At 44.9% G+C, this 12,397-nt stretch overlaps 1 long non-coding RNA gene across 1 annotated transcript in view; it reads left to right on the forward strand.

Moving 5' to 3' along the window:
- Positions 1-463: 463 nt before the first annotated feature.
- Positions 464-12,397, forward strand: part of LOC310764852 — a 292,721-nt gene continuing 280,787 nt past the window's right edge. The window contains exon 1 of the long non-coding RNA XR_014549277.1: positions 464-556. This is a non-coding gene — a long non-coding RNA (uncharacterized lncRNA). The remainder of the gene's footprint in view (positions 557-12,397) is intronic.

A 12,397-nucleotide genomic window follows, 5' to 3' on the forward strand; every position in this document is an offset into this window, starting at 1 on the left:
ATGTGGAGGTTGGGGAGGCTTGTTGGCAGGTGGCAGAGCAGCTGGATCAGGGCCCATGCTTCCGATTGGTAAAAGACCGAGGCTCGGCTCTGTTTCACCGACATGTCGGCGCTCGCGCGGACCAGGCACGGTGCTGAGTTTTGGCACCAAGTGGGGTGGGGGTGGGAGGCTTGCTGGGAATCTGGGGCTGCTCCAGGGATCCTAAGGCCAGTGACTCCCCAACCGTCAACCTAACCCTGAAAGGGGAACTGCTGCATTGAAAGCTTCAGAGATGATGCCTGAAGGAAAATGATTGATGGGTGTCTCAGTTTCAGCCGGCTTGTTCATGGAGATCCCTTTAAGAGGCTGCTGGCGTGTTCCAATGATGGTCAGGTCCTTAAGCTTAGGTGGGCTACACGAGTTAGCAGTTGGGTTATCAGATTCCAAGTCTACCTTGTAAAGCTGGCATTTCCAAAGCTTAAAGGTAAAGGTAAAGGGACCCCTGACCATTAGGTCCAGTCGTGACCGACTCTGGGGTTGCAGCGCTCATCTCACTTTATTGGCCGAGGGAGCCGGCGTACAGCTTCCGGGTCAAGTGTCCAGCATGACTAAGCTGCTTCTGGCAAACCAGAGCAGCTCACAGAAACGCCGTTTACCTTCCCGCCAGAGTGGTACCAATTTATCTACTTGCACTTTGACGTGCTTTCGAACTGCTAGGTTGGCAGGAGCAGCGACCGAGCAACGGGAGCTCACCCCGTCGCGGGGATTCGAACCGCCGACCTTCTGATCGGCAAGTCCTAGGCTCTGTGGTTTAACCCACAGTGCCACCCGCGTCCCTGAACCCTGAACCTGCATTTCAAAGCTTAGGCAAGCATGTACACGCCTTCGTTTCCAACCGATGCCCACAGCTATGATTGACGGCAGGTACTGTCATATCCCCTTGGTGCTTTGCTTGTGTATTTGAGGAGCCCCAGAAACTGAGGATCTGCCTCACTGTTTGTTCTTTTGTTCACTTTACTCTGAACCAAGAACTAAATTTCTGGGATCTATTCCCAATACCATTCCAGGAAAGATTTTCTACCTCCTGACGGACACCGATTATAGAGTAACCCACAAGGTCTCTCTTTTGGCCCTAGCAGCAATGAAAACCCAGGCAAGAGCTATCAAGGAGATTGCAGTCGACTGCTTTGGGGATGCTCTGACTTAACCATCCTATCTTTTAATAATGATTTAAAAAAAAAAATCTGTATTAAATTTTACCCTTTCAATATGTAAGTTTTGTATAGATTACATATGATTTAGGTAGTATTTTAAAGATTTAGGTTTTAATATGATTCTAGGCAGCGTGATTTTATGAAGTATTTCATATTCTTGGTTTTTGTACTGTTTATCTTATATGCGAATGGTCTATTTGTTGTTGTTTAGTCGTTTAGTCATGTCCGACTCTTCGTGACCCCATGGACCAGAGCACGCCAGGCACTTCTGTCTTCCACTGCCTCCCGCAGTTTGGTCAAACTCATGCTGGTAGCTTTGAGAACACTGTCCAACCATCTCATCCTTTGTCGTCCCCTTCTCCTTGCGCCCTCCATCTTTCCCAACATCAGGGTCTTTTCCAGGGAGTTCTCTTCTCACGAGGTGGCCAAAGTATTGGAGCCTCAGCTTCAGGATCTGTCCTTCCAGTGGGCACTCATGGCTGATTTCCTTCAGAATGGATCGGTTTGATCTTCTTGCAGTCCATGGGACTCTCAAGAGTCTACTCCAGCACCATAATTCAAAAACATCAATTCTTCGGCGATCAGCCTTCTTTATGGTCCAGCTCTCACTTCCATACATCACTACTGGGAAAAACATAGCTTTTACTATACGGACCTTTGTTGGCAAGGTGATGTCAATGGCCTATAGCCCAGTGTTAATAAACAAATACCACTACAGATTACAAGCCAGTCTTAGCCAGTTGCCTCATACTGAGTCACGCCATTGGTCTACCTAGCCCAGCATTGCCAGCACTGACAGGCAGCGGCTCCCCAGAGCTTCAGTCTGAGGTCTCTCCCAGAACTACATGAGGTTTCTGGTGACTGAACCTGGGACCTTCTGAATGCATTCTGCCACTGAGTGATGGCGCTTCATTGATCTGTAGATCTCCTGATGTGGCAAGGGCAATGCCAGCCGAAGTGTTCCCCAATGGGCCCCCATCCCACCCAACAGGGGTGCTGGTGGCAAGCAGCAGCAGCACCATGGACAGTGCCAGATGCCCATGAGCCAACTAGCATTTTGATGCCCTGACACAGTGGTCTCCAAACAGTTTGGCGTGCCACACTGGTGTGGCAGGAGAGGGTGGCACATATGGCGGAAAGATTCAAGGAAAATAAAAGAAACATTTAAACATTTCATTGTAGGATAGTATAGTGATAATATTTTTTTTTAATTTGCAGAATATGGATAGATATATTTCAAAAATGAGAGCAAAAGGATCAGGCTATACCCAGGACAATCCTAGCTGTCATGCAGAATTGCTGTTTGAACAGAGAGCTCTGACAAATATGAGCAATCAGAAAAGAGAAAGGCTTGTTTGTTGTTGATGAGGAGGTGAGAGTTTGTCCGTGTCAAATTAGACCTAATATAAATGAGATTACCCAGCAAATGCAGGCCGAGTTTGTATACTTATTTAAGGTACACATGTAAGAGGCTCGTTTATAATTCACGTTCTTATGCCAATGCATTGTCTTAAACTTTTTAAGAAGTCCCATGTTCCATGCTATAAATCCATCATGGATAGGAGATGTTTCTTTTTGTTTTCCAATGCATTCCTTATCAATAAAATTTTTGGTGTAGCACAAGGAAATAAAAGTGTGGTCCAGAGAATAATGTTTGAGAACCACTGTCTTAGCCCTAGCGATATCCTGACTCCCCTTCCCTGGCCTTCCTTGTTTCCCCTATGCTGAAGTTTAGATTGTCAATTTTAGATTGTATTTTTTTTTAATAATTTTTATTAACTGGCCAATCACATCAAATTAAATCACATCACATAAATTCCAAATTACAAAGCCAAATTTTAAAATTTTGTTGGGGGAACCCATACTTCAAGATCCAAAGGGGGATTCAGATCATCTTCTTATTACTGTGTTAATGTCCAAATCAGTCCCAATCAGTCCAAACAAAATTCATAATTCTATCCAGTCTTATCTTGGTGTTTCCACATCATATCTTGTTCATATAATTTCTATTTTTCCTTTACGATCTCTTCTGTTAGTCTCCTTAAGCCGATAAGCAAAATAATAATCCTGTGTGGATTTCCCGTTCCTCCACTAAGTCCAGATGGTTTCCATATATCTCCTTCGTAGATAACATCGCTCTTTCCATCATAAATGTGGCATTTGTCGCTCTTAAGTCCCACCGAGAAGTTGATCCACGATATGTAAACAACTCTATTTCTCTCTTTCTCCTCCCAGACCCAAGAGCTCCAACAATGCCTCCCAAAATGGCGACGGCATTTTTAACTGCGTCATTCCAAAACTCTTAGCTTTCCAGCTTCATCTTGAAACATTGCTTTGGTTCGAAAGTTTATCTCCACACAGCCTTAAATCCACAGCTTAAGTCCTTAGTTTCTGACTCATTAGGGGAGGGGATTCTTGTTAAATCACATAAGAAAAAGGAAGGCAGGTTTCCCCCCCCTCCCCCCTCAGTCATACCGTATCTTGACGTATCTTCTCATATTTTATTCTTGTCTTGTTATCAGAGATCTCTTCTGTCAGCAGTCTTTACTCCCCTTTTTCCTTGAAGCATGTGCAATTTATCTCGTCCAAATTGTTTCTTTTGAAGATGCTTGCAACTAGCGGTGCGAATCAGGGACGGCGTCCAGGAGTGCCGGAATCCCACAGGAGGGCTTTGTGCCTAGTGCCCCCACCCCCACAAATTCGGGGGTGGTATAGGGCACAGCAGGCAAGGGCCGTCCCCCCCACAATCCTGGGGGGTTAAGGAGGCTAATTACCCCAATCATAGCCTCCAAATTACCTCGTGTGGGTCGGAGAGATGTTATTGTCAGCCATCTTCCGATGCGCCACCTAGTGGCCCCGTAAATTTTAGATTGTAAATCTATGATCAGAGATCCGCCTTCTTGTATCTTGTGCCACACCAGGCACCAACACGGCCCAGTGCTTTGTAGGAATATCAACGGGTTGTCTACAACTGCTGCTTCTACTTGGTAGACTTGGTAGACTCAAGCTCAGGGACATAGGCCACATTCATACTATACATTTAAAGCACTATGATCTCACTTTAAATAGTCATGGCTTCCACCAAAGAATTCTGGGAGCTGTAGTTCATGAAGGGTCCTGAGAGTTGTTGGGAGAGTCCTATTCCCCTCCCAGAGCTTTGATTTTCAGAGTTCCCTGTGAAGAGGAATTGGCTATTAAACTACTTTGGAAACTTGGACTATGGGACTCCCTCCCCCCATATGTGCCCCACACTTTACTGAAATCTGCTCCAGAGGGTTGGGAGAACACCCAGAATAGATTTAAGGGGTGTTCAGGGGAAGAAGAAAGGGATAAAGTCCCACTGCACAAGTGTAGGTCCTTGCACTTAGGGGATGCTTGCTTAGTGAAGTGCTGGATACTTTAACCCAGTATTTGCATTTTTGTACACATTACCTGACTGGGAATATGCATTGCAAAATTCAGAGAAATGTGCAAGTTTTGAAGGATGCCTATGTTTTGATTCAGGCATTGCTTTTGGAAAAATGTGAACAAGGTAGGTTTGCCTTTAAATGTGAACTGAATTGAATTCCTGTCCCATTGCTACTCTTCAGTTTCTTCCTTTCTTTTTGCCAGCTGGGAACCAAAGTGTGAAATAACACTTTCAGTGTGTATCCAAGTTTCATTTGGAGATTTTGCTTTGGAGAGAGAGAGAGAGGGAGGGAGAACAACACAACATGGAGTGCAATTAAGGTGTTACTTTGCAAAGTGAAAACATAGCGACCGTTTTCCACAAAAAAGTGTTAACTTCCCGCTACTTTTCACAAAGTTCTACATGGCCTCCTCTTCACTTTCAGTGGGTGTTTCAGAAAATATGGTAAACATTCTTCATCGGATTTCTCTCATCTTCTTTTTTAAGGGAAATGTCACAAAGAAGAAGGGTTTTTTCCTGCAAAAGATTGGGTTAGTGAACACAAATTTCCCACCATGTTGGGGCACATAATGGTCCAGCCGTCTTGCTGAAGCTAAGGGGGTTTGGACGTGGTCTATGCCTGTGAGGAAGACCACCTGGGAGCCCCACATGACCTGCCTTGAGTTCCAAACTAGAAAAAACCAAGGTGGACACCTTATGAATAAAATAATACATATAAATGATAGATCCTGCATGTTCTGGCATGCAGAACAAAGTCCTGTATTCAGTGACAGTTGCGAGCCTGAGACGTGCTACAGGGTGTGTGCAGATAAATTGACCTAGACAGCATCTTAAAAAGTAGAGACATCACCTTGCCAACAAAGGTCCGTATAGTTAAAGCTATGGTTTTCCCAGTAGTGATGTATGGAAGTGAGAGCTGGACCATAAAGAAGGCTGATCGCCGAAGAATTGATGCTTTTGAATTATGGTGCTGGAGGAGACTCTTGAGAGTCCCATGGACTGCAAGAAGATCAAACCTATCCATTCTTAAGGAAATCAGCCCTGAGTGCTCACTGGAAGGACAGATCCTGAAGCTGAGGCTCCAATACTTTGGCCACCTCAGGAGAAGAGAAGACTCCCTGGAAAAGACCCTGATGTTGGGAAAGATTGAGGGCACAAAGAGAAGGGGACGACAGAGGATGAGATGGTTGGATGGTGTTCTTGAAGCTACCAGCATGAGTTTGACCAAACTGCGGGAGGCAGTGGAGGACAGAAGTGCCTGGTGTGCTCTGGTCCATGGGGTCACGAAGAGTCAGACACGACTAAACGACTAAACAAATAGGAGATGTTTGCTTGTGAATGCTGAACATGATAAAGTATCCACCTTCTAGAAGCTAGAAGTTTCCCCTGAGGAGGAACTCCCAGATTTCCTTCGAAATCTATTGTCAGTGAAATGTTAGGCTGGGGAAACTGGGACCTTTCAGATGTTGCTGGATTACAGCTCCCATCATTTCTGACAATTGGCAACCCAAGCTGGGGCTGATGGTAATTGGGGTCTTGCAGCATCTGGAGGACCAGAGGTGGTCCCCCCATGTGCTAGTATCTGCTACTGCTCACTGGCCACATTTTGCTGCCTTAAAGGGGTTAGTTGGTTGCCATTGCCCCGATATCTCCAGTTTCCCTCTCCTCCAAGAAAAGGCCCAACCACGTAAAAATGATCCTGGACTTCGGCACCACTTGGGGCGGAAGGAAGCATGGAACAATTTTGCCATGTCTGATCAGCTTTGAGGCCTGTGAGACTAACAAGCTGGAAGGAGCCAACCTCCAAGGACTTGTCAGAGAAGCCATCTTGGCCTTTGCATGCTCTTCTCTCCCAACATAAGTAATTAAAGGACCAACCGCAGCTCCGCAGACCTCATCACTTTGCGGTTCACAACATCTTTCACTCTTGCTATTTCCTTTCCCGGTGATGGCATATTAGATCAAGCCATTAAGCAACTTCCAAGGGCTCTCCTGAGACCATCCATCAATAATAATGAATACCTGCTTCCAACAGGATTATATCTCCTTAGCTAAGAATATCAATGCACCATTCACCACCCCCGTCAGTGAAATAAGTCTGTTGCCTTTCAGGTCTGTTTTTGCCTTCGAAAGAAAAAATGCATTTAGAAATGGCCCCATTCCATCTCTTCTGTCTGTGTCAGTCCAGTTGTTTGTCCTGTATTTAACACAGGTAATAGAGGAATTAAATCCCTTGCTCTCATTTCAAGACCTGCCTCCAGCTTGGAGCAAAGACATCTTTAAATAGGAGAAGGAGGGAACTGAACTGCTACAAAATGGTGGCAGATGAAAGCTGAGTTTGTTAGAGAATCAGCTGTCAATTACTGGCATCGCTTTCTACTGACCTCTAATCCACTGTTGGAAATGACTGAATTATTTCCCACAGCATTTTCCTCGTGGCAATAGGTTCCACAACTTAGCTTTCCTCGAGTTAAGTACAGACATTTTTGCTCTGGAGGTATTCTTCTTTGGAGGTCTTTAAGCAGAGGCTTGACAACCATATGTCAGGAGTGCTCTGATGGTGTTTCCTGCTTGGCAGGGGGTTGGACTCGATGGCCCTTGTGGTCTCTTCCAACTCTATGATTCTATGATTCTATGATTCTATTGTGATGCAGAATTTACTGACCCAGAGGCTGTAAGAGAAGAAGGCTTTTTAACATTCCCCCCACCCTACCCCCACATACGTCTCAAAGGTATTTGCTACCCATCTCTGGAGGCCACATTCCCTTGGGAGCAATCTTCTGGTGATGGGGCATTGGTGAGCGAGGCCAGAGGGGGAATGGTGGACAGAACAACAGATCTAATTTTTATCTTCCTACATCCTGGTCACACAAACATCAGAAGCTTCTACAAACACATGCCATCACAATATATTTCCTACTTACAGCCAAGCAAGCAAGAGGCAGCATCGCCACTCATGAACACAGTTCAGCCAGCCAAAAGCACTCAAAGAGGGTGTGGTCTCCTCTTCCTTGTTATCTTCTGTTATCGTCCATTATCCCGATGATGGATCGGATGAGAACCAACAAACTGAAGCTCAATCCAGTTAAGACTGAGGCACTGTTAGTGGGTGGTTCCCTAGACTGGATACATGAGAGTTTCCCTACAGAATTACATGCCCTCTGAAGGGGTGGGTACATAGCTTCAGGGTACTCCTGGATCCTTTGCTGAAGTCACTTGAGGCTGAGGTGGCCTCTGTGGTCCAGAGTATCTTCCATCAGGTTTGGCTGGTGGCCCAGCTGTGTCTTTATCTGGACAGGGACAGCCTAACTACTGTTGTTTATGCTTTGGTAACCTCTAAGTTAGATTACTACAATGTGTTATATGTAGGGCTGCCTCTGAAGACAGTTAGGAAACCTCCGCTAGTGCAGAATTCAGCGGTCAGGTTGCTCACTGGCAGGGCTGTCTTAAGCATATGTGGCACCGGGGTGCAAAGATCCGCCCGGCACCCCACCCCCCCCAGGTTGCCCAGTCCCAGGCGCGCAGGCGGCGGAGCCGGCCAGCTGGCTCAGTGTCTCGCTGGCTCAGTCGCGCCAGAACTCGCGGCACAAGAGCCCATTGCAGCACTCTGACCGACGGGCGGGCTCTTCCTCAACTCTCAGGCCCCAGACTCTCGGTCTGGTGCCCCTGAGAGCCCCGGTGCCCGGGTGCCCAGCACCCCTAGTGCCTATGGGTAAGACGGCCCTGGTCACTGGGGTAAAATAGCTTGAGCATATTGCACCGATTCTGGTCCAACTGCACTGGCTACCAGTTAGTTTCCAGGCCCAATTTAAAGTCCTGGTTTTGACCTCTAAAGCCTTAAATGGCTCAGGACCGCAATACTTCAAGGACCACCTCTTTCCATATGAACCTACCCAGACCCTGAGATCATCCTCTGAGGCCCTTCTTCCTGTGCCTCCTCCACAAAAGGTCCGGAGGGTGGCAACAAGAGAACAGGGCCTTCTCTGCAGTGGCTCCCCATCTGTGGAATGCTCTCCCCAGGGAGGCTCAGCTGGCACCTTCATTATACACCTTTAGGTGCCTGTAGAAAACATTCCTCTTTAACCAGGCCTTGGGCTGACTGATATTTAACGCTCTTGTAAAATATGTTGTGGAAGGAGGGGGTTATTGGGTTGTCTTTGTTTTTATTATGTATTTTGTGTATTTTGTGTTTTTTGTATTGCAGTTTTATGTTGTGAACCACCCTAGGATCTACAGGTATAGGGCAGTATGCAAATAATAATAATAATAATAATAATAATAATAATAATAATAATAATACTCTATACCACCATACCTGTTTTCCTTGCATCTCTACACAGCCGATTCCTAAGCATCCTCTTCAATGACACATCTGGGACAAAGTGTCCCATCTGACCAATAGATGGGCTGGATCTTCTCCAGCGATGCTGGGATAGAGGTCCATGGGATTTTCCCTCTCGTCTTCTGTATATACTTTCTTAAAAAGGAAAAGAAAAACCCACTTTCCAAGATGCACATTATTCTCTAAGATGATTATCACAGGCAGCGGAGCTCAGATCATCTCCCGGGGCCCTATGAGTCCCATGGTATTCTGAAGGCGCCTTTGTGTTGTGTTGCTTTAATTCTCCATGCTATCTTTTGATGTGTGTTTGGTTATCTATCCTGACTCCCTCTTTCGCTGGAATGCCTCTCGATGTTAAAGTGCTTTTATGCAGCTTCTGAAAGCACTGTAGTACTGCCTTTGTTAACATGATAAACTCTACTGGAATATATATATATATATATATATATATATATATATATATTCATTCTCAGCCCCCATGCCCCCACCTCTTTCCTCCAGGAATATCAGAGAACCTCACTCAGAGCTGCTGTGGAAAAGCTAAAGCCACCGATCCAAATTCAAAGGAGTAAAATGGTCAAAGTCAGAGTTTTTATATTTGAAAATTCGCAATGGCATGCCAGCTACTTTACTGATGTCCTCGCACAACTGGAAAGGATAAGACGGAAGGGGGGAGGGAAGGGGATTAAAGGAGGTGAAACAGAGCCAAGTCTTGGACCAAGAATTAAAGGAGTGGGCAAGGGGAGGCGAATGCAATAAGCAAAGCCATGAATTCTTCAGAGATCTTAAATTCTTCTGTAGGTTACAGGAGAACAGCATCTAATATTCGATGTACAACACAATGTAATATACATACACGAGCCCTGTGGGTTTTTAAAACGATTGAACCAAACACAACTATGCTTTCTGATATGAAGAGCCATTTCTGCTGTGAGTTACACAGGGATTTTTTTGAAAAATTAATCTCTTTTCTTAGAGGTGAACAAACTGGCATATATGTAGGGAGGGTGGATAAATTCTTCCCCTTCTCACTTTAATGCGAAAGTTCCTAATTCACACCAAGGAGGGAATTGAAACACAAAGCTATCCTTTGAAACATTCATGTCTCCTAATTTTGAGATGCAATTCTTTGACAAAAAAAAAAAAAAACTAGTGGAGGGGTATACACCAGCATTCATATATTATTGAAGCATACCAAAGTGGCGTGTGTTGGGGAAAATTGCTTGCAAAAAATGTGTATATTAAGCAAATTTGCATGCAGAAATACATGCACTGGGGGAAATCACCATGAAAATGTTTATGCGTTTGCATGCAGAGTTTTTGGTTTTTTTAATAGAAAAATTGCAAATTGACATGAAAATGGGGCAACCTGATCTTAAGAGTGAGAAAATATATATAAAAATCAGAGAAACTAAATTGCTATCTCTACTTCTCATCTTTGTCATCATTATCTAAATGTACAGTACAGTGGTACCTCGGGTTACATACGCTTCAGGTTACAGACTCCGCTAACCCAGAAATAGTGCCTCGGGTTAAGAACTTTGCTTCAGGATGGGAACAGAAATCGTGCTCCGGCGGCGCGGCAGCAGCAGGAGGCCCCATTAGCTAAAGTGGTGCTTCAGGTTAAGAACAGTTTCAGGTTATGAACAGACCTCCGGAACGAATTAAGTACTTAACCCGAGGTACCACTGTATTTATAAATATTTCCTTCTCCCAGAAAGCCAGAAAAATATCCCTGGAAAGGTTGCTACTAGATCACATCGTCTTGCACCTAGAGACATTATATGTGTAGTGTGTGTGGGGGGGGTCACTGCCCCATGGAATGTCAGGTCTCATAGTATGGAAGAAGAATATAGGGACTACTTTTGCCATTAAAAAGGTGGCCCCACCACTTTTTACCATGTGTTCCTGTGACTGTACGTTTTATCACAAGCTGGATTCCCCGTTTGCAGCCAGAACAATTGCTCCTTTATTTTGCTTTATCATTTTTTAGAATCATAATTGTGCATATTGCACTGTAAATTAATGAGCTATTGCTTTGGCTGCAAAGGAGAAACGGATAACTTAGCACACATACACACACAAAGTGCTGCTGACTATGGAAAGAAAACTAAGTCTGATGAAACAGGAAGTTGCCAATTGGCCATTAAAAACAAAAGGAAGATCCAGGAGGAAGCTACTAACTAAAGAGACAGTAGCACTGAAAAGAGTTTTGCCTGCCTGTATTGGACATGTGACTTAAGATATTTTTGTGTACGTGCCAGAAATCAGGTCTGGGAAGGTGGAAAAGACAAATTGGAACATCCTGGAATGCACTAGCTGTCAGTATTTTCATCCTCCCATTGCAAGGATCACCAGATCATGTTTGTTTTACTTTCTGTCTGTGAGAAAGGAGGGGGCAGAAGCTACTCTTCCAAACTTCCGTCCCTAGCCTAGTACTTTGTGCTTTTTCTTTCATCTGTCTAGAGACAGGATGGCAGTATGAGAGCTGTTTCTCTCGTACATGTTTGTTATGTTCTTTTATTTGTTTAATCAGTAGAAATAAATTAGGCATGCTACGAAACCTCCACAGCTTTGCTTCCGTTACTCTGCTGCATTTGAGGTGCTCACATGAGCAAATGTGAGTCCACAGCACCAGGACCTATTCCTTGGGAATGCTGCTCTGCTGTTCCTGCGTTCCTGTGATCGGAAGGTCAGTGAAGGTGCTCTCATCACCCAGCCCATGCAGACGCTGAAGACGTGGGCTGAACATGGGCGCACGGCAACCAGCATGGCATCAGTGTTGTCGGATTTATCTCTGAAAATCAAATGAACTAAGTATGCCCTTCTCAGACCAAATAGCTGGAATGGAAGCAACCTGGGTGTGTTAGCTTAATTAACCTTAATTATTTACAATTTTTGTTTAACCCGCAAGAAAGAAGGGCTTTTTCGCTCGCTAGGTTCAATTCTAATCCTTCTAACCTCCTTTGGGGTAGGTTTGCGGGTATGGCAGAAGGAGATAGGATCTGCCCATGCGAGGCCTACCTGGTGGAAACTCTAGCTCACATGGCCCTTAAATGTAAAATGTATGATGATCTCCGCCAACGATTTCTAGACCATCTAAGTATTCCAACATGGAAACCAGAGACAGAGGTTATATGCTTCTTATTACAGGGGAGAGACCAGGAGCTCACCAAGACAATAGCTAAGTTCCCCTATTTGATTTTTTGTCGCCGAAGTACGCTACAGGATCCTGCCCTTGCTAGAGACCCACAGAAATGAAACAGATTGCTCACGTCTTCTTCCCTTTGGCAAATGACTGTACTGTTGAAATGGCGACGAGATCTCACTGGCCTATTTATTTTGAATGTTTGTATGTGATGCCAATAAAGGTTTGATGATGATATTAGCTTTATAGGCTGCAACACGGCAATGCAAGTATTGGCTGGTTGGCAATCTAGACATTGACTTTAT

The sequence above is a fragment of the Podarcis filfolensis genome, assembly GCF_964270895.1.
Source record: "Podarcis filfolensis genome assembly, chromosome: 6".
Lineage (NCBI taxonomy): Eukaryota > Metazoa > Chordata > Lepidosauria > Squamata > Lacertidae > Podarcis > Podarcis filfolensis.